We start from the raw sequence: 21,718 nt of genomic DNA, 5'->3' as shown, positions 1-21,718 counted from the left end.
GAGAGAAGTGGTGAAGTACTATACAATCCTTTTTGGGAACAAATTATAGAAAAAAGAGGTAAGAGAATATCCTGGCAGAAGTTAAATTGGTGCCTCTTAGTTGGTAGTCCCCAGTACCCTTCCCTGCACTGTACTACTGTTGCCCCTGCACCCTGCCCGGCCCCCCACCTGAACTCACAAAATGCAGCAGTAGTATAATTACAGAATAACAGAGTTGGAAGGGAACTTAGAAGTCCTTTAGTCCAGTGGTCGCCAACCAATGGGCCAGGGACCACTGGTGGTCCATGAGAAAATTTTGGTGGTCCGCAGAGAAATGTCACCCCCACAAAGACTCATTTCTGGTGGAGTTTGGGGGAGAGAAAGAAAGACTTCTGCTGCTTTCCTTGCATGAAGCCAACAGCCTGCCTGCCCCCCCCCTCTCTCTCTCTCCCTCCCTCCCTCCCTCTCACCCCCCGCCCCAAACAGAGCTGGAGACGGTATCCTGTAATCTCAAATAAAGAATGATAGATCGGTAAGAAAACGGGGTGGGGAATTTTCCTGCAGACTTTTGGGGGGATTTTCCAGGGTCTCTGCTGCTTTCTGCAAGCCACCATCAGTCAAAATTCGTATTAGTGGTCCACGGGATTTAAAATTATGAGTTTGGTGGTCCCTGATGTCCAAAAGGTTGGCGATCCCTGTTTTAGTCCAACCTCCTGCTTAAGACAGGGACCCAATACAATTTCCTACCAAATTTGAACAAGAAGTGCTTCGGGTTAACACACTGAAATTGTGGCCACAACAAAAGTCAACATGATAAATCCCTATACTCTGGAACAGGAACCTCTGGAATATGTCTATGAAGCCTATAATTAAAGAGACATTTATTCAGATCCGCTCACCATTTCTTGGCTGTATTAACCAAGTCTTGCCTAATAGATTAGCTTTTTTTTCTATTCATTCATTTGTGATAAAGCTATTGATTCTGAAGGTTTAAAACTTTTTTTTTTTGCTGAAGATTACATATGTGTTCATTGTGCACAAATCCATTCCCAATGTTGTTGCTGGCATTGTTTTCAGTTCATTTTCTTGTTTCTAATTCTGCATTTTTAGTTTTTGTCTTGACCTTTGGGTTGTTCAACAACCAAAAAACCCTTTAAACAAAGGCAAGGCGCTGTCTCTGTGAATAGGTCCTATTGACACCCCAAAGTATTGTGACTGATTTTATGTGACACAACATGCTTTGGAAATGGCCTGTCGGATGCCCCAGGCTTCTTTCACCTCCTGCCCTGGTAGGTGAAAGATCTCGCCAGAAGAAAGAAAAATGCAGACAGCAGCGGTTGCAACAAAGGATTCCCCCGTGGCACTGTCTCTGCTCTCCAGCTTTGTGCAATAGCAGTGCAATATCAACAGTCGCTCTGTGAGTTCCCGCATCCTTATCTGGCTCCCCTAAAGGCTTTCATTCAAGAACCTGACATCCCTTCCTTGTCTCAGATCATCTTGTGATCCCAGCCTTCCGGCTTACCGTCTTGTGCTGTTGACTTCAAATCAACAGCTGTATCTATGCAGTCACTGAAGGTTGTTGGAGAATTAGACATTTTCCCCTTTATGGTTCCAGTGGGAAAACTGTGGGGGGCCGGAAAAAATCTCTCTCTCTCTCTCTCTCTCTCTCTCTCTCCCCCACTCACAGAGGCATCCATATAATACACATACATACAATGTGAGAGTCTACAAATGACTTGCTTTTTTCCTAACCAAATCAGCTCCCCGTTTTTGGGGAAAAAAAATGTTTCTAGACAAATGTTGACATTTTATTCAATATCTTGTCTGTTTTATAGTTTTATAGTTTTATTTTTTATTAGTTTATAATATAAAATACAAAAGAAAATAGTGGGAAAGTAAGGTAGGGAAAAGGGAAGGGAAAAGTGTAGGGCAAAAGGAAGAAAGAAAGAAAAAAGACATAGACTTCCCTTTAGTGCAGTAGAAAAAGATAATAGTATCAAACCTCAACTTTTTATTTTTACCTAGTAATATAAACTAGCCATTTCTATAACAACTAATCTATCTAATCGGTAAAACCCAATATCCAAGTTTTATTTTGCCCCCCACCTTAAGCACAAAGTCCAGAAGCAGATTCTAAGTAGAAACAAAATTGTGTTTTTTTTTCTTTAATCAAAGTAGTCAATTTAGACAACTCTGCTAACTCCAACTTTTGCAGCCATTCATTCATCGTGGGAATCAAAGTGTCCTTCCATCAACATCTTGTCTTTTTTACTATTCTGCCATGATAGGCAGATAGGAATTTTCAATCACACATATACACCATTTTTCCATTTCTGACAGCTCTGTGGATTTTACAGATTACAGATAATCAGAGTTGGAATGGACCTTGTAGGTCATCTAGTCCAACCCACCGCCCAAGCAGGAGACCCTACACCATTTCTGACAGATGGGAGTCCAATCTCTTCTTGAAAGTCTCAAGTGATGGCACTCCCACAACTTCTGAGGGCAAGCTGTTCCATTGGTTGATTGTTCTCACTGTCAGAAAGTTTCTCCTTATTTCCAGGTTAAATCTCTCCTTGTTCAGTTTCCATCCACTATTCCTTGTCTGGCCTTCGGGTGCCTTGGAAAATAGCTTGACCCCCTCCTCTCTGTGGCAGCCCCTCAAATATGATACATAGGCGAGAAGGGCAGCATACAAGCAAAAATAACAAATAAAACATCCATATTGTGGCCTGGAAAACTTCATGCTCTCCTGTCACAAGAGTTGAGCTTGATTTAAATGCATCCTTGCCTTTCTAAGAGTATCAGGGCATTTTGGGGAGAACCAGCACAAAGCATCATTTTTTTGGCATTTTTATGTTGAATTTTAATGGTGCAGTTTGGGTAGATAGGCATGGATCTGTAAAAGGTGCTAAAGTCCAAGTGCTCACCCTTAGATGAAAATTTGTCCTTGAAACTTTATCTTGAGGGACATACTTCGGACCACACTGGGAAGCTATATCTGCTTTGGGTAATCTTTCGCCATCCCAAGAGATAAAAGTGATGTTAAAATGGAAGAAAGCAACCAGGTGAATGTAGATCACATCTGCAGCATTGGTGGACCAATGGGTAGCTTTTCAAATGAAGAAAGCTACTTACAGTAAGTTTATGGCGTTGTAAAGAAATCCTGGATGTCAGCAGAGACATATTGGTTTGGAAAGGAACAAAGTCTGCCAGAATCATAAAAGCAGAGACAATTATTGTTAATTTCCAACCTCCTCTTTCATAGACCCATGAGATGGGCTGGTGTACTGAGGTGCTTTTCAATAGACAAAGTAGAATCTAATTAAATAAACAATTGCTCAGATACACATGTAGGTTCCAGCACCATGAATGCCACAATCTAGATTTTTTTCCCCTATCATGTGATTATAATAACAGAGAGACATTCTTAGCCAGTTCAAGAAAACCTACTAGGGCTATAGTCTTTACAACTATTCATTTAACAACCATTACAATGGCACTGAAAAAAATGACTTACACCAGAGGTGGTATTCAGCAGGTTCTGACCAGTTCTGGAGAACCAGTAGTGGAAATTTTGAGTACTTTGGGGAACCAGCAAATATCACCTCTGACTGGCCCACCCCCACCTATTCTCTGCCTCCAGAGTCCCAGCTGATCAGCTGGGTCTTCTTTTGTTGCCCTGCACAGGAGAACAGAACTGGAAAGCAGGTTAGTGGGGTGGGGAGGGAATGGGGATTTTGCAGTAACCTTCCCCCAGGAGTGGGGAGGGAATGGGGATTCTACCTTATCCTTCCCCTGCCATGCCCATTAAGCCACACCCACCATGCCAGGCCATGCCCACAGAACCGGTAATAAAAAAAAATTGAATCCCATCACTGACTTACACCAATCTGCGCATTTAACAACGGTCACAGCATCCCCATGGTTATGTGATCAAAATTTGGGCACTTGGCAACCGGTATGTATTTATGCAGTTTCAGTGTCCTGGAGTCATGTGATCATTATCTGCAACCTTCCCAGGTAGCTTCTGACAAGCAAAGTCAATGGGAAATCCAGATTAAATCCTGTATGATTAATTTAACAACTGCAGTGGTTCACTTAATAACCTGCGAAAAAGATCATAAAATGGGTGCAAATCACTTAACAACTGTCCTGTTTAGCAGTGGAATTTCTGATCCCAATTGTGATTATAAGTCAAGGACTACATATATGTACACTGAGTGCCTTTACCCAGATTAATGAGAGGGAACACATTTAGACACATTAACAGTGATTCTTGCTAACCTTGTTTATTTTTCTATATCCTTGATTTAGCAATAATGTAATCCCAGTCCATTTGATTATTTATGGCCATATATATATATATGTATTGCATGATCCAGAAAATGGTTAGATGTAATGTGCCAATACACCAATCTAAAATTTCTTGGACATTTAGGGAGATGAAAGTGAACAACAAAAAGAAAAATTATTTTACTAAATATTGTATGAATTCAGCATCGGCATATGAAATTAATAGTGCAGATTTTGATTAAAAATGGGATGCCCTGAGGCACACTTAAGATATGGTTTGCATTTGTTTAATCAGTTGAGGCTATTCCAAACATTTGCTACGATTCTGCTAAATGCATAAAAAGAAGACAATTTTGGACAGAGGGATGAAAAATCTTAAGGACAGGAAAATCATGATCCTCCAGCTCAGCTGATCTGCAATTCCCAGCATTCTTCGCTAACAAGGATGCAAACTGTACTTCTGCCATAACTGGAAGGTTACAAGTTTTTCATCCCTAAGGAGGGCAGAGTCTCTTACAGTTCTAATTACAAAAAACACTGAGCAGTTTCCTATTGGATGTCATAATTTGAAGGGAAAGATGCCTGGAGGGAGGGGGGCTCAAAGCAAGATAGTTGCTAGGTGGAAATAAAGTCAGGCTGGATTTGGACTTCGCTTCTTGCTTCTGTCTCGTTATTGAAGATCTTTAGGAAACCAGAAGAGATATTCCCGCAGGACCAGGAGCAACATTTTTGGATGTCCATGCTAGCTTTAGCGCAGTGTTTTTCAAACTTGGCAAGTTGAAGATGGGCCAGAATTCCCCAGCCAGCAAATTGAAGACCACTCATCTTAAAGCTGCTCTCATGCTCTTGTTGGAGTCTGATTCTGAGGGGGAGATGGAGCAGCTGACAGGGAGTGGGAGTGTGGCTCCGATGGCTGTGGAAAAAACGGGGGAAGGGCACAGTCCCGCTGGGCCTTCAGAGGAAGACCCAGAGCCATCCCCTCTTCATCCTAGGCATGCAGGGAGGAACCGAGAAGGGAGCAACGTGGCTTACAGGAGAGAAAAAGGCCCTGATTCCTTTCATTAGTTGCAGCTGGGAGAACAGGATATAAGAGGGGCGTTTGCACACAGCACCTTGCTGGAAGCAAAGTGTGCATTATCTTTGTCAAGGCTTATCTGGGTTTTGGCGTCCTCCCAACTGCAGGTTCTGTGTTATCTTTTGGAAGTCTGCAATTTATCATCCTGGCTTGCCATGTTAATTACTTCAGTGTGGTTTGTGTTGGTTTTATTTTTATTTCTAATTATCTTTACTTCGGGTTCAGACTGCATTTCTTCCCTTCGTAGGCTGTTTTTTGGAAGAGTTTGATCTCCAGCCGAGGATAACTGGACATTGGGGGCCAAGTTGAAGGCATTAAAGGGAATTTGTTTTACTTTTGTGACTGTTATTTTTTGTGTCATGCCCTGGGTCATCACAGTTGCCAAGGTTAAGAAAAGTTAAATTAGAAGTACTTGATCAAAGATGCACAAATTCCTTATTCCTATTGCATTTTGATGAGAATATAACTACAGATAATCCTCAACTGACGTTCATTTAGTAACCACTCAACGTTATGACACTGAAAAAAGTGGCTTACAACAGATCCTTGTACTTGCCACCATTGCAGCATCCTTACTGTCACATGAGCAAAATCTGGGTGCTTGGCAACCAGCATGAATTTACGATGGTCGCAGCATTCCCAGGGTCTTATGACCAGCCTTTGCAACCTTCCCAGCTGGCTTCTGACGAGCAAAGTGAATGGGGGAAGCTGGATTTACTTAACTGCAGTGACCCACTTAACGACCATGGCAAAAAAGATCATAGAATCAGGTTTAACTCACATAAAAACTGCCTTGCTTAGCAATGGAAATTTTGATCCCAGTTATGGTTGTAGGTCAAGGTCTACCTACTGTATAGGTATACTTCTGGTATTCCCATTTCCCGAAGAATATTGAGGAAAGTGATAAATATGACACAGGGACTTAAATGTATCTCCTATAGCAGGGGTGTCAAACTGGATTTTTTCTGTTGGAAGAAATATCCTTTTCGGTTCAGTTACAAGTGGGGAAGACAGACACTGGAAACATGGTGACTGCTTAGAAAGATGGTTTAACGGTGGACAGGATCACATGCCTTGGGTGAAGAAAGGAAGGTGAAAAAAGGGCTGAGATGCTGAGAGACCCTTAGTTTTATAACCTCTGTTGGGCCCCACCTTAGTGTTTCCCGTTCTTGTGCAAGAAATGTATCCCATTGGCTGTCAGACTCCCAGGGGCGGGGTTTTAGCTAACTTTGTAAGCTTTGTCTGGACCACATGGCTTCACCTCGTGCTGGATGATGCAATCTTCCCAGGCCAGGTGAGATGGGCAGAGACCTTTATTATGTAGAATACTCTGGCCTAGGCCTTAATGGCCCACCAATTAACAAAGGTGGGGGTGAGCTTCTGCTTCTGAGGTGAGTTTCTGCTTCTGAGTTTCTACTCCTCTAAGGGGAAATATTCTGCCTTTTTAATATTTTCTAGGATATTTCATTTTTCTAGAAGAGGGGTGGGTGCTAACTTCCTACACTTCAAGGGCCGGATTGGCATTGCACTTCTGCTATGAGGGTTGGCTGAGGGGTGTGTTGAGACGGGATGGACACCTCCTGCAGCACCGTGCGTGCCCCCCCCCCACTTTTCAGATTAAACGGCTTTCAGAGTCCTAAAGCTCAGAAGAGTTAACCTCTGGTCCCAGTGACAAACCCAGATTGGGTCCTGCAACATTATCCTGGGACATGTATATTCACTTTCAAGTCAGTTGAAGGAACTTAGGATGATCTGTTCAAGTAAATAAAATTCCTGGGAAAGGTGGTCGGAAACAGGAAAAGAAATAAGATCAGAAATAATGTGCACAAGAGGGCTGTGAAAATATTTACAGACCCCTCACATCCCGGACATAAACTGTTTCAACTCCTACCCTCAAAACGACGCTATAGAGCACGGCACACCAGAACAACAAGACACAAGGACAGTTTTTTCCCCCCGAAAGCCATCACTCCAAAGGTGGTATTCAGCAGGTTCTGACCAGTTCTGGAGAACCGGTAGCGGAAACTTTTGAGTAGTTGGGAGAACCGGCAAATACCACCTCTGACTGGGGATTTTAGAGTATCCTTCCCCTGCCACGCCCTCCAAGCCATGCCCACAGAACCAGTAGTAAAAAAAAATTGAATTCCACCACTGCATCACTCTGCTAAACAAATAATTCCCTCAACACTGTTCAACTATTACAAAGCCTGCACTACTATTACTGTTAATCTTCCCATCACTCCTTATCACCCATCCCCTCCCACTTGTGACTGTATGACTGTAACTCTGTTGCTTGTATCCTTACTATATATATTGTTTCCTAGTATGATTTGATTGTTTATTGTACCCTATGACTATCATTAAGTGTTGTACCTTATGATTCTTGAGTCTTGATAAATATATCTTTTCTTTTATGTACACTGAGAGCATTTGCACCAAGACAAATTCCTTGTGTGTCCAATTACACTTGGCCAGTAAAGAATTCTATTCTATTCACAACCTACAGTTATCTGTAGTTCACTTAATATAAGGGAAAACTTCTTTATTGTAAGATCTACTACAAAAGCAGAGTGCCTTACCAACTGAAATGAAGGGTTCTTCATCTCTGGAGATTTTTAAGTAGAGGCTCTTCTGTCATCTCTCTCATTGTTGAATTGGTTTTCTTGGACATAGCAGAGGGGTGTAACTGACATGTTCCTTCCAATTCTATGATTCACTACACCAGTTGTGATTTAATTAGCCAACCACAGGTAAGAAAGCAAGCTATGTTTTATTATTTGCACAGATGCCACCAGTCTGCTATGGCACTCTCATTCCTATGCAGCCAGCTGCCTTTAAAAAGAGAGACAATTTTTTAACCCCTAAAATCAGCACACTTTTCCATTCCCCAGTGTAGCAGAATATCCTTTTTGACACCCTTATCCTTTCTCACCACCTAGCAGTGAGAAGATGTGAAGACATACTTACAACTGCACAAGTACCAGGGAGACACAAAACTCTCTTGGTCCAACCTACTACCTCTCAAGGTTGTTGTGCAAGTAAAGTAAAAGAAGAGGTCGTTACGGAAGCTACCCGGCACCCCCTGAGAAAAGGCAGCATTGAAATCTAAGGAGGAAACGATGAAGTCTCTGGCAATTGGGTCAAGAGAGGCCCGGCCTATCCGAATCCGCGTGACACCTCTCTGCCTCTACGGATTTCTCCAAACTCCAGACGCGGTTCCGTTGCTTCCTCTCTTTCAAAGTTCGCCAGAACACGTCAGGCTTTGTGACCCAGTGGATCTCCAGCAGGCAGTAGCAGGAGATTTCCTACTCCCCCCACCTTTCCTTCCTTACACGCACACACGCACACAGAGCGCTCTTCCCGAACACACTTCTCTGCATTACCCAATGAAGCGAGGAGAGCACATTCCATTTTTATATCCCGAAACGACGCGAGGAAGCCGCCGTCCCTGGGTTCGCAGAAGCAGCCGATCTGCCTCCCGCCCGAGTCCCTTCTGGTCTCTTGCCTACAAGTAGCCGTAGGCTTCTCCCCCCCCCCCCCCACCCCGCGTCCGCGATCGCGGTTGTTGTCCCCCCCCCCAGCCCCCTCCCCCCGAGTCCCCATATCTTCCAAGATCAGGGTGGGACTACTGAATGGAATATTTCCCCTTCTCTATAGCCAGCCGGGGCCCCCCCGGATTTCAAGGATTTAGGATCCGTCACCAGAGACATTGCACAGTGGGGGAAGAGTGTCCTTGGCGCGCTCATCACTGCAAGGTAAGGGATGTCCGGGTTTGCGGAGGGTGTGGGGGGAGAGGGGAGAGAAAAGATCTCGAGAAAGAGAAAGGGACCCTTTCACCTCACAACAGCCAGGCTGATGGATGGGCAAGGAGAGAGGGGAGCAGCGCAGGTGAACCAGGTACCTACTTGTAGGAGGTGAAAGGGATGTTGAAAGGCCAGTGGAAAGGGCCAAGTTACAATTGCACACCTGGAAGAACGGTGTTTGGGGAGGGGGTGGCGGGGGTCCCGTGGCCTCTTCCTTCTCTCCCACCAGCACCAGCCTCCACGGGGGTTTGTGGGGAAGAGAAGCCAAGGGATGAGGCTCAGCAATTGCTGATTGAGTCTCCTGGTGGCGGGAGGGGGGAAGGAAGGAAGGAAGAAAGGCAGGCAGTGGACGATCCCGTGACAGTGACTCGAAATGCCACCACAAGAAAACTCTCGCTGTCATTTTCTTCTGCTGCTGCTGCTGCTTCTCGGCTCCCCATTCCCCAAAGCTCCCAAAATGGATTTGAAGGGGGAGGCGCGACAAAATCGTGGCTTCTGCTCTGGTGTTAGGAAAAAGCATACTTTGCCATCAAGGAGATGCTGAAACCAGAAGCAGGGGGGTGGGGAGGGAGAGCTTGGGCCAGCCGAGGAGGAATTCAGCCTTCAGCAGATCACTTTAGAAAGAGGGTAGATTAAATCAAGCAAGGGGAGGAAGCTTCCCTTAAGGATCTTTAGGGGGAAAAAAAAGGCTTGGGTGCAAAGTCAGGACGGCTGGTGGAAATGGAGCAGGTTCTTGCCCTACTAGGCCAATGTTTTTCAACCTCAGGAACTTCAAGGTGTGTGGACTTCAGTCCTCAGAATTCCCCAGCCAGACAGGTTGCAGTCCTCACATCTTAAAGTTTCTGAGGTTAAAAAACACAGCCCTGGGTGTCCACTTGCTTCCCCTGGGTTTTCACACCACAGGTGCTCTGGCTGAATTGCTAAAATGCTAGCGAGCTATTCCAGTTATACCCAGCATGTCTTTCCTTCAGGGAAGTGCCTCTTGTGTGTTTATATAAGTTTCTTCCTAATCCCTCCCCATCCTCATTTTGTCATGCACCTTTTTTGAAAATGGCTGAACATTTGGCTCCATGGCAAAAATCAAGCAGCGGGACTGCCAGTTTAGCACCATTGTAACATCCCATTAGGGGCACTTGGGATATGGAACTTTGGGCAGACTTTCAATTGCATGCAGCTTTAACTCAGTTACTGGAGTTATTACGAGGTGCTTGCTCTCTGGTTCATGGCCTGGATCAGATGGATGAATTATTCTTCTATATAGACCCATTTCCAGACCTCTGTTAACATGATCGCTTTGGACCCTGTGTTGGATCTCAAAACATTTTTATTCCAGTTCCCCAATCATTTTGGAAGGGGAAAAAATAAGGGAAAGTGGAAATGCACATTTTGGCGCAAAATTCTACTGTGCAACATCCCAGCTTCATGAATCCATAATGACCATGTGCTCCAGTTTAACATCCACATTTACAGTCTGTGCATGCCATCAGCGCATAGTACAGGTGCTCTAGATCAGCTGATGGATGTTGCTGTCTCCCTTTGTGGGAGCACATCTGCTTCCTGGGTGGATGGATGTGTCATTGCTCTCGGCCGCTCACAATGTGCTTGCTTGCCTTGTGATCCTGGCATACGCTTCCCACAGATGTCATGTTCCCACCATGCTAAGACAAACTGTGAAAAACTTTGGCTATTTCACACGTCCCTCGGTAAGGTCAGGAGATCAGTCTGTTTTAGCGAGAACTGTGCTGCAAAGCAGAGTGCCTCTGAGCACCAAAGGCAGGACACAAATGGGGGATACACTTTCTCCCAGTATTAAACATGCTTCTGGCATTTGAGACATGTGGTCTTTTGCAGGGCATAGAAAGGACACTTGAACACCGTTTTCCTATGAAAAAATAGTCAAGATGTACCTGATAGGAGGAAAGAGTTTGCTTTAGAGCAGAAGTGTGCAACCTAAAGTTTTGGAAGCTGTGTGCAGCCCATCACCACCAAAGTTTAGCCTTTATGTACCTTTACTTGTTATCCAGTTAAAATGTTAATACAGTAGAAAAGAATTACGAATCCTTCTAATCAAACTCAACTCTTGGTGGATATGTTCATGAAGTTTTCCTGGCAGCTGTTTAAAAATGATTGCCCTTGCAAATATCCAGGATATTTTTGTCAAATTCCTGGTCTGGCCTACAGCCTTGGATTTCCTGGTGCTGTCATGTGCATTACAACTAAGGTCTAATTCTGTTTAGTTTTGTTTTTTTTAACACTCCTCCCCGCTTCTGCCCAACCAGATAAGCTTTCCCAGAGCTTGGAAAGGAACAGATATTTTTTTCATTAGAGCATTTTCTCCATGTAAGGAGATTTAAGAAAAAAAACCTCACCCAAAGATATAGCTCAGTGTTTCTCAACCTTGGCAAATTTAAGAAGTGTGGACTTCAACTCCCAGAAGTCCTCAGGTAGCATAGATGGGGCATTCTGGCTGGGGCATTGGGGGGGGGGGGGTGTCGAAGTCTAAACATCTTAAAGTGGCCAAGGTTGAGAAATGCTGATATAGATGATAAACCAAGAGCATTTATATCTTATTTGTAGCATAAAACAGATTTGTATGATCTGAAGCCTTAGAGCTATATGCAGCCTCCAAATTCCTTGGATGTGGTCCCTAAGGTTCCTTTAATATGTAGGAGTATGTAAAACATAACTCATTCAGGTGATTATATTAACTCTGCAAAATTAAAATTAAACCTAAAGACGAATGAAACAAAAATATTTATGTTCCCCTGATCCATGATTTTTTTGAGGAATTGGGAAAAACTGCATCTCTGCAATAGATTTATCATGATGTGCAGACTGGAACTTCAGGATTCCACCACAAAAAAAGAAGAAGAAGAAGAAGGAAAAGGAAAAGAAAAGAATGAACAGTAGTGTTTAAACAAAGTGCTACTTCAGCAACACACCACTGGTTGGCCTGATGATTATGACCTAGAGAAATGGGAATTAAGAAATAAGAATTTCTTAATTCCTATTTTATTTCTTAATTATTTATTTCTTAATTATTTTATTTCTTAATTATTTCTTAATTCCTATTTCTCTAGGTCATATAATGTCTCCAAACTCTTTCTATGAATTTGGAAGCCATATTGCAAGGATAGATGACCCTTTGTTTAGCCATTTGGAAGGGGTGGGAGCTGCTTCAATTGTCAGCAATTACGATTAGAGGTGACTTGAGGGACAAACCTCAATTGTTGGAGGAGGCTACATGCAGCCCTGGGACTTCAAGTTTATTATGCATGTATTGATCAGCACATTTGTTTCTAGCAGAACCTTGCTAGGAAATTAGCAGTTTCATTCAAGCTTCTTGGCTCCCAGAAACGATGTCTTAATGTGATTTTCAAATTAGCTGTTTTCTGATAAAATCTTTTTGCACATGAGTTGACAAGTATTTTTTGCAGAGTCAGCTAAGAGAGGGTCCAATGATTCTCATAAATTGGATTATTTTCAGTATATTATTCCTGAGGGTATGGCACTGCTTGGGGTTGACTAGCTTGTCATCCACTTTTTAGATCCATGCCTGATAAGAGTGACCTCGTTGGGTAAAGGGTAGTGAAAATTGATTTAGAAGACAACAATAATGCATCATAGAGAAAGGAGGGTATTTCCTTGTTTAAAGGAAATAACAGTTATACATATCTGAAGAGAGAAATGGGTAATCAACTTCAAGAGTTCTTGCAGGAAATATCTAGATCAGCGTTTCTCAATTTGGGTGAGTTTAAAGTTCTGAAAGTAGAAGTCCACACATCTTAAATTTGCCATGGTTGAGAAACACCAAGATTTACTTCAGACCTGTTTTACAGTGGGGCTAGGAGACTAAGAAAACATTATCTGACCTCATAGATGACCTTCAACAAATGACTGCTAGAGAGACGGCGGGACTGTCTTGGTTGCCTTGGATTCCTTAGTAACTTTCAATAAGCTTGGCCATAATAGTTTTTTGGATCACTTGAGGGAAGTGGGAATACAGTGCATTGCAATGGTTCCATTTTCTTCTTTCATGAAGATCTCACATGGTACCGCTTGGTGCCACTTGCTCCTCAAAACAGTGGAGTCTCTCAAGACTCCATTGCATTTCCGATGCTTTTTGACATTGGGAGAGGTCATCAAGAATTTTCATTTGAATGACCGTCTTTATTTCCCTATGTTGCCTTAGGTATTAGTTTAGGTATTAGTAAATGCCCATCTACTAGCAATAATAGGATTAATGAAAGATAATAGTTGAAACTAAATCCAATAAAGTTAAAGATGCTTATTATGAAGGATCATGATCTGGTGGCTGGGACGGGTTCTCTTTTTCTGGACACTGGCCTCATCCTGCTTTTCAAGATGAGACTAAGACTTTATCACCAATCATGACTCTGTCACAACCTCAGTTGTGTCAATTCCATGTAGAGAATTATCTCAGGTGAGGTAACACATATATTCAGATATGTTTTACTGTATACTACTGCAGCAGAGATGGTATTCAGAGGTTCTGACCAGTTCTGGAGAACCGGTAGCGCAAATTTTAAGTAGTTCGGAGAACTGGCAAATACCACCTCTGACTGGAGGTTTTACAGTATCCTTCCCCTGCCACGCCCACCAAGCCATGCCCACAAAAACGGTAGTACATTTTTTTTGAATCCCACCACTGTAGTACAGCATGTATTACCACCACATGTCTTATAGAAGGCTGTCTTTCCATGTAATACAGAAAATTAAATTGAAAACACGATTGATTTTTAGAGAAACTTGGGGGAGCTATATTATATTTCCTATTCTTCGGATAATACCTTGGCTTTCCAGGGAATTGTGGGCAAAACCCTAGGTAGGTTAGACATAACTTCCTTAAGAAAATGCTTTAGTTTACATAAGCCCCATATATGTGAACATTGCCAAAAGAAGTTCTTCAAGTGTGACCAGGTTGTCCCATCAACTTGGGATGAAGACTTCTCAGACTCTGATCTTCAGAAGACATGCCTGATAGATAACAAATGTCTGTCTTCTTTAGATGCCTTCAAGAGACCTCCAGACACACATAATTTTTTATGGATTTTGTCATCTTTAGTCATTTTAATATGGTGTTTACACTAATTTTATTCTATTTGGTTTTATTTTTAAATGGTTTAAAAATTAATGTAAACTAGCCTGAACTATTTAGGGAGGGAAGCATGGAAATGAAACAAAGGGACAAAAATACATATATAAGTTATGGTCAACTTATTACCGCAGCTGAGCCCAAGATTTCTGTGATTAAGTGAGATGTTTGTTAAGTGAGTTTTGCCCTGTTTTACAATCTTTCTTGCTTCAGTTGTTAAGTGGATCATGCAGTTGATATGTTAGTAATCCAGTTGTTAGGTGAGTTTGGCATTGATTTTGCTTGTCAAAAAGTCACAAAAGGTGATCACATGACCTTGGAATGCTGCAACCATCATAAATATGAACTAGTTGAATTTTGATCATATCATCATGAGAATGCGGCAAAGTTTATAACTGATAACAGTCATAAGTCACTTTTTTCTGTGCTGTTGTAACTTTGAACAGTCACTAAATGAACTGTTGTAAGTCAAGGACTACCTGTATTGAGGTAAGTAGAAAAGTGGCTTTAATAGGTACTGAGGGGTATCTAAGGCTGATGCTTTTATAGTGTAGGAATTGCATTTACAGGGGCAGGTAATTCCTGAACATCAGTTGCTAAGGGAAAACATCTAGGAAGGGTTGATCACCCTACTTGTAGGCTTCCTGAAGGCACCAGGTTAGCTGCTGATTGAACAGAATGTCAACTCATAAAACATTCTGTATGTACGTTTTATAGTTGACAACAGAAAGAAGGGGGGTAGTTTCAAAGACCAGGCCACAGAGTGAAATCGAAAGTACATTCCATTCATATTTTCTTCTAAGATTAATTAGATGGCTGAATCTTCTGCCATGAAAAAATCTAATTGGAGAGCATGATTGATGACTCTTGGCTATGGACGTTTTTTCATTGGACGATACACCCAGAGGAGTGAGGGGAAAAGCAGGATCAAGGGTGACAATGAATTACGTATCTCAGAGTTGGCTATGCCCAGATTAGTGCCGGAAGTAGAATGTTACCTTCAAATAAATCCTCTTTAGTTTTGGGAGTAAGGCTCATGATTTAATTGGAATAACTGCCGGAACCATAACACAGGCTTTTCATCTGACTATTCCATCACATGCCCCCATGGACCTCATTTTATTTCTTTAACAAGGTTTTGTTCTTTATTCTCAGCATTTTGCTGAGTTGATTAACATCCCTTCTAGTAAAGGACTGTCCTTCCATACTTGGCCACTCTAGCTGGGAAGAGAGAAGGTAGTTTCTACTTGGAAATCCATAGGATCTCTCATTTTACTAGAAGTGGTAGTAATATCCTATTTGAAGGCGCTTCTGCTTATCTGATGTTTTTATTTTAAAAAAGACTCACAGTATATCAACCAGTGACAGTGTTCGAAACAGTATAATAATGAAGTTTAAAAGGTGTGGGGGAAAGAAAATACAATTTAGGCTGAGGAAATGTGTTTGAAATCTTTAGATGGGTGTAAAGTTGTAAATATCTGTGTTCAGTATTTCTGCTCAAAAAGATGACACAATCTATTGCAAACTATTTTACTAGTTTAGTTAAAAATTGAGATCAAATTGGAACAAAACAATCCTTAGTTTAAAAAATTATTTCCTTCTTATATAACTTTATTGATTTTCAAAAAACAAAGTTTTAAAGATAAACCTAAGAAAGATTTGAAACAAAAAAAGCTCAGAAAAAGTGCAAAAAAGAAAAAAAAAGCAAAATCGAAAATTAATGACTTCCAATTTTCTTTGGTATCGATATAAGTAAAAAAATGTGTCAAACTTTTACTCTAAGATTAACATTTGTCTGCATTGTTTCCGTAATGCCATATAATTCTAATCATCAAATCCCTAAAACAACTTTTCATTTCTTTCAGTTTCTTGCAAAAAATTCAAAAATGGTTTCCAAGTAAAAATAAAATTAGTCAAAGCAATGCTTTCATCAAGACTGTCAATTTTGCCATTTCTGTCAATTCCACCAACTTCAAAAGATTTGTAAATTTGTAAATCTTTCTACCTTTGAGCATATAAAACGTTTGCTGAAGTTATCATATACAATAGCAAAGTTCCATAAAATGTCTCCATTTGCTTGTCCATTAAGCCAAAAGGAACACCACTTTTTTCAATGGTACATTTAAAATGTAGTGCATTAAAATACATACTTGATTCCAATATTCTAACTTTTTCACATCTCCACCAAAGATGAAAAGAATGTTCCCTCAGTTTTTCAAATCTGCCCCATGCTCAATGTAGGATTTGCTAAACCACAGTAAGTAAAGGTGTCCCTTTTATTTTGCTATTTGTAAAACTGTCACCTAATAAAAAAAAAACAACTGAATTAATTTATTATGTTGCAAAGTTAGACAGATCTGGGGAATATTCCAAAAAAAGTCATGCTAGAATTAATTACTAAGAGTTGTGGCAGAATATCTTCAAACAATTCAGCTAAAATGGATAACCAAGTGAACTATTAAATATGGTAATACTGTTCCTTCTATTTTGATTTCAGTCCTCCAATACAACTCAGAAGTATCCGTTTTAAAGGCCTGTATGATCCCTTTTAAAAAAATTAAGAAGGATAACAGGAAATAGGATTTTTTAGAACTCCATTTTGAGTATTGGTCCAATTCTTTGTGCTGCTGTGTATGTAAGACTGAGTCAAGATAGGATACATATGAACGGTAGAGTAGTTGGCGGGGCCACTGAAAACTGCCCGAGAAGACAAATGGAAAGAACAGAGCTTTTTGGCCTTGGGAAAAGATAGCTGAAAGCAAGGGCTTTATTATTTATCTGTCTGTCTGTATGTCTGTCTCCTGCCTTTACTATTTTTATAATAATTCAAGGCAGCAAAGATACCTTCTTCCTCCTCCTATTTTTCCCACAATAACAATCCTCTGAGAATGACTGGCCCCAAATCATCCAGCTAGCTAGACTAGAACTCATAGCCTCATGGTTTAAATACTGGTACCTTAACTTCTAGACCAAACTGGTGCATGAGTGTGTGTATGTGTGTTTAAAATATCAAGATGGCAGCCATGACAGTGTAATTGAAATCCTGTCCCCCTTTTAGGTATGTGGTGCATGCTATAATGCTTCCATAAAAAGGAACCTGGGCTTTATACCAACCCTGAGTTTTTTTGACCTTCTTTTGAACCAAAACAAAATATATAGTGGCATCTGCAGCAAAAACTCAGAACTTTTTTTTTAACATCACCCTTATGAATTATTACTGCAAGCCATAGGAAAGCAAAACCTGGGTGGGAAAGGAAAGGATAGCAAAAGCTTCCCAATCATAAGACCAGTCCAGTCATGGAACTAATAGCCAGTAATCGGAGGAGTCTTATTTCCATGGAAAGGAATATGCTGAAGACGCTTTAATCTGAATTCTTGCACTGACCAGGTGATAGGATTCAGTGTCCTACATAGTCACTTCCATGTCCATGATGCTCTGGTGAGTAGAACAGGCTGGAAATCACCCTTTCACCATCTATTCCTGATGACACCTGTTATGTATGGTCGGTGGGTCCCATGAATAGACGAGGCTTGAGTAGTGAACAACAGCTCTTTATTTAACAGATAGATTCTGAGACCAAAAACCCTAGTGCGCGGCAGCTCTTCTTATAGAGCTGGCCGTGGCTAGGCAGCCAATGACAACTCTTTGAGTTTGTCGCGCTTGGTTTCAGCCAATCGCGGCAAACCCTGTATGAGCCAATCAGGAACGTTCAAGCCATCCAATCACGATCCGGCTTTTCTGGACCAATAGGAACGCAGGGTTTCAATCCTGCTGATATGGAACACCACTGAAATATTTTGGATTTCAGTTCAAATCAGACCCAGCCAACACAATCCAAATACAGGGAATAATGGGATTTATAGGCTAAAATACCTGGAAAACAGCAAGTACACAAATTCTGCTCTATGATGCAGTTTATTCTATTAAAAAATGCTATTTATTAATCTTCCCTTTTCTGTAAAAAAAGAAAAGGATAAGATTTGTGAGGCAATATTGGGGTTGCTGAGTTCAGAAAAAGAAAAATCAAATAAGGCACTGATCATTCAGGACGCAAGAGGACATATCGAATTTGTGCAACTGATTTCATAAATGTGAAAAACGGCCATAAGTCGCTTTTTTCAGTGATGTTATAACTTCGAATGGTGAGCAAAAAAACTGTTGTAAATTGAGGACTACCTCTATGTTCTGCCTGACTGCTGAGGAATTAAGAATGCTGAATTTATACTGGAATCATGGGGAGAAGGGAGAAATTATGCTATATGCTGTCTGGGGAATTCTGGGAGTTGAAGTCCAGATGACTTCAAGCTGCCAAGATTGAGAGTCATTATTCTAGAGCAGTGATGGCTAACCTTTTCATCGTTGCGTGCCGAAAGTGCACGCACGCACGCACGCACACACGTGCCTGCACCCATAATGCAATGCATGCGCAACCCCCCTGCACTGCACACCTCTGCGCATGCACCCATGACCCCCTGCGTGTGCCCAGCCCCCCCGAGCATGCGCGCACATTTCCCCAACAAATGCACGGCAGATACCCAACAATTAGCTGGCTGGCGGGGTGGCTCGCACATGCTCAGTGGATCAGTTCTGGGCAATGGCCAGAAATGGCTCTGCGTGCCACTTCTGGCACACATGCCATATGTTAGACATCATGGTTCTAGAGGCTCCCTCAAATAGCACACCACATGGCTTAATTATGTTGAAATAATTAGTACATTACATTAGTAGATTACATTCAGGGGTGGGATTCTACAGGTTCGCACCTATTTGCTAGAACTGATTGTTAGAAGAAATTACTGGCCGAATCCTGTAAGGAAGGCAGGAAGGAAACATTCTGGTGTTGCTTACAGAAACTGCCTCTCCGTTAACCTTTATTACATTCTTGGCAGGACTAGATTTCCTGTCTCAGGAACATCTCTGGAGTTTTTCCCCTCTCCTTTGCTGGTACTTTGCTTGTGTGGAGTGACCATTCAAAGTTACAATGGCACTGAAAAAAGTGACTTATGACCGTTTTTCACACTTACGACTGTTGCAGCATCCCCACAGTCATGAGAGGGCAGGCGAGGAGATGCATGTCTTGATGTGAGTGATATTGAGTTGGCTGCACCCAGCCAGTCACATGACCACCAAGCCATGTCCACCCAGTCACATGACCACCAAGCCATGCCCACCACCTAAGCCATGCCCACAGAACCGGTTGTTAAAAATTTGAATCCCACCCCTGTCTGCATGCCACTTCTGGCACACATGCCATAGATTAGCCATCACGGTTCTAAAGGCTCCCTCAAATAGCACACCACATGGCTTAATTATGTTGAAATAATTAGTACATTACATTAGTAGATTACACTAGACACACACAGCAGTGACATAACAGTTTAATTAACTTCATCTTGACTTGTGTTTATCGAAGAAATATCAACTAACGCTAGATATAAAGGAGGAAGAGCAAGGGAAACATTTCTTCCCCTGCTAAAATTTGTCTTCAAAATATAGGAAAAGAAAGTACCAATGGTGTGATTTCTACCTGGTTTTTGCTTTTTAAAGGTAAGGATTTTTTCTAAGGGAAAGGAATGGATTTTTTCCTAAGAGAAAAGCGGGGAGGGACTAACTCCAATGGTTTTTTCCCCTAAGATAAACTACCTAACAATTGCTCAGGCTGAATGCAATAGAGCATGTTTCCTTTCTTGAACATACTTGGTTATTTATCAGATTATATGCCATTTCAATAACAAAATGACTTTACCAGTAGTCCTTGACTTATGGCAGATCATTTAGTGACTGTTCAAAGTTACAATAGATCTCCCTGGGGTAGTTATGACCCAGATTTGAAGTGCTGATAGTCAACTTCCCTTGTAGTCACATTTATAACTGTTTACAATGTCCTGCCCTCGTGTGACCAAGTTTTATGATGATTTTGCCGAAAACTGGCATTTATTTCTGTTTTTTGGCAAAACTGCCACATAGTAAACCATGGGTCTGCTTAATGATCAAGGCATTTGCTGAATGGCTGCCACAAAAAAGGTCATAAAATAAGGGGTGACTTGAGTTACAACCATCACGAGTTATGACTATGATGGACAAAAAGCAAAAGGTTTGAATCTTAACACATGGGCGGTATGGTCTTGGTGGGCTGTGTTTCTTAACTTTGTTACATCTATTGCAGGGTTGCATACACTATGGTTTCCTTGTGGGCCTCAATTTAAACTAGCCAGGAAATCTGCTGCTACTTTTCATTCATTATAATCAGGTTTTTGGCAATACAAAAGCAGTTGCCCACTCTTGTGCTAAACCACATAATCTATCTGTACAGTATATGGATTAGCATGTTGTGTGAGTGCAGCCACAAGGATCTGTCAGGCATGGATAAGGATTGGTATGTTGCGCAAATCTAACCAAATGGAATTTTATTCCATAAACCATGGTTAGGTGTCCATTGTGTCATGCAATATGTGAAGCTGGTCAGAACCCTAAAAGAACCATATAGACTTGTGAAATGGCTAAGGACTTTTGAGTTTATCGGAAAAGAGTCATGTTCTGTTTAATTTCTTTAACACCCGATATGCTGCTATTTGGAGGCAGCTTGAAAATATCAGGATAAACATCAAGTCTACGCCACCATGTGGTGTGAGTTTTCAGCTTAAAAGTTTAAGAAAGGAGCGTGGTGCTCACAAGGTTAGAACACTGGACTGGCAATTGGCAAGCTCGCGTTCGAGATCCATTCTGCTGCAGGTGAGATGAGCTCCTGTCACACGCTCCAGCTCCTGCCGCCAACCCAGTGGTTCAAAAGCAAGTGAACGTGAATAAATAAATGGGTACCACTTCAATGGGCAACTTCATGGAGATATGAAAGGAGCCCCCACCTGGGTGTCCCTGGGCAATGATGTTGTCATCCGCAAATCCTTTCCTCACAGAAGCACTGGTGCTTCTGGCACTGAAATATTAGTATTAAAGGGGTTAACAAACTCAAGGAGAAAAAGATATCCGTTATTATCTACTAGTTCCAAACAAATTTGAAGCCTCCATAACTAGGGGCAATCTGGAGTGATACAGTGGACTAGAGGTGGGGCTCTTGCCTCACAATCAAGAGGCTGTGAGTTCAATCCTAGATAGAGGCAGATGTTTCTCTCTGGGCACACTGAGAATATATCTACTGAATAATATGCATCTACTGCATTGGTGACAGGAAGGGCATCCGGCCATTAAAACACTATGCTTGGCTCCATTCAGCTGCCCAGACTCCGCCTCGCAAGGGATTATGGGGTTGTTAAATGAGGGTGATAACTAGGGGCAATCTACCACTAGATTGCATTTGCTAAGGGAAATGATAGGGAAGATATGCCTTCATATTTTGTGTGTAGGTATCAGCTTGACTGTTGTGAAACTGGACTGAAGAGACCCTTGCTCTGCTCTAGCAAGACTTCTCTTAGTTTTTCTAGGTTGACAAG

At 41.7% G+C, this 21,718-nt stretch overlaps 1 protein-coding gene across 2 annotated transcripts in view; it reads left to right on the top strand.

The window, feature by feature from the left end:
• Nucleotides 1–6,604: 6,604 nt before the first annotated feature.
• The window catches only part of RASL10B (RAS like family 10 member B), a 40,708-nt gene continuing 25,594 nt past the window's right edge, over nucleotides 6,605–21,718 (top strand). Inside the window, exons 1-2 of one of the 2 annotated variants that reach the window (XM_087927347.1) lie at nucleotides 6,605–6,741; nucleotides 9,008–9,105. The gene's annotated coding sequence lies outside the window, so the exon portion shown is untranslated. Of the gene's footprint in view, nucleotides 6,742–8,688; nucleotides 8,803–9,007; nucleotides 9,106–21,718 lie in introns of those variants that run through there. The other variant, XM_026708589.2, reaches the window with a different exon arrangement.

Source organism: Pseudonaja textilis, chromosome 1, assembly GCF_049901715.1.
Source record: "Pseudonaja textilis isolate UNSWEBS1 chromosome 1, rPseTex1.2, whole genome shotgun sequence".
Taxonomy (NCBI): domain Eukaryota; kingdom Metazoa; phylum Chordata; class Lepidosauria; order Squamata; family Elapidae; genus Pseudonaja; species Pseudonaja textilis.
Note: the sequence above shows the minus strand (reverse complement) of the source record. Positions and strands in the feature narration are given on the sequence as shown.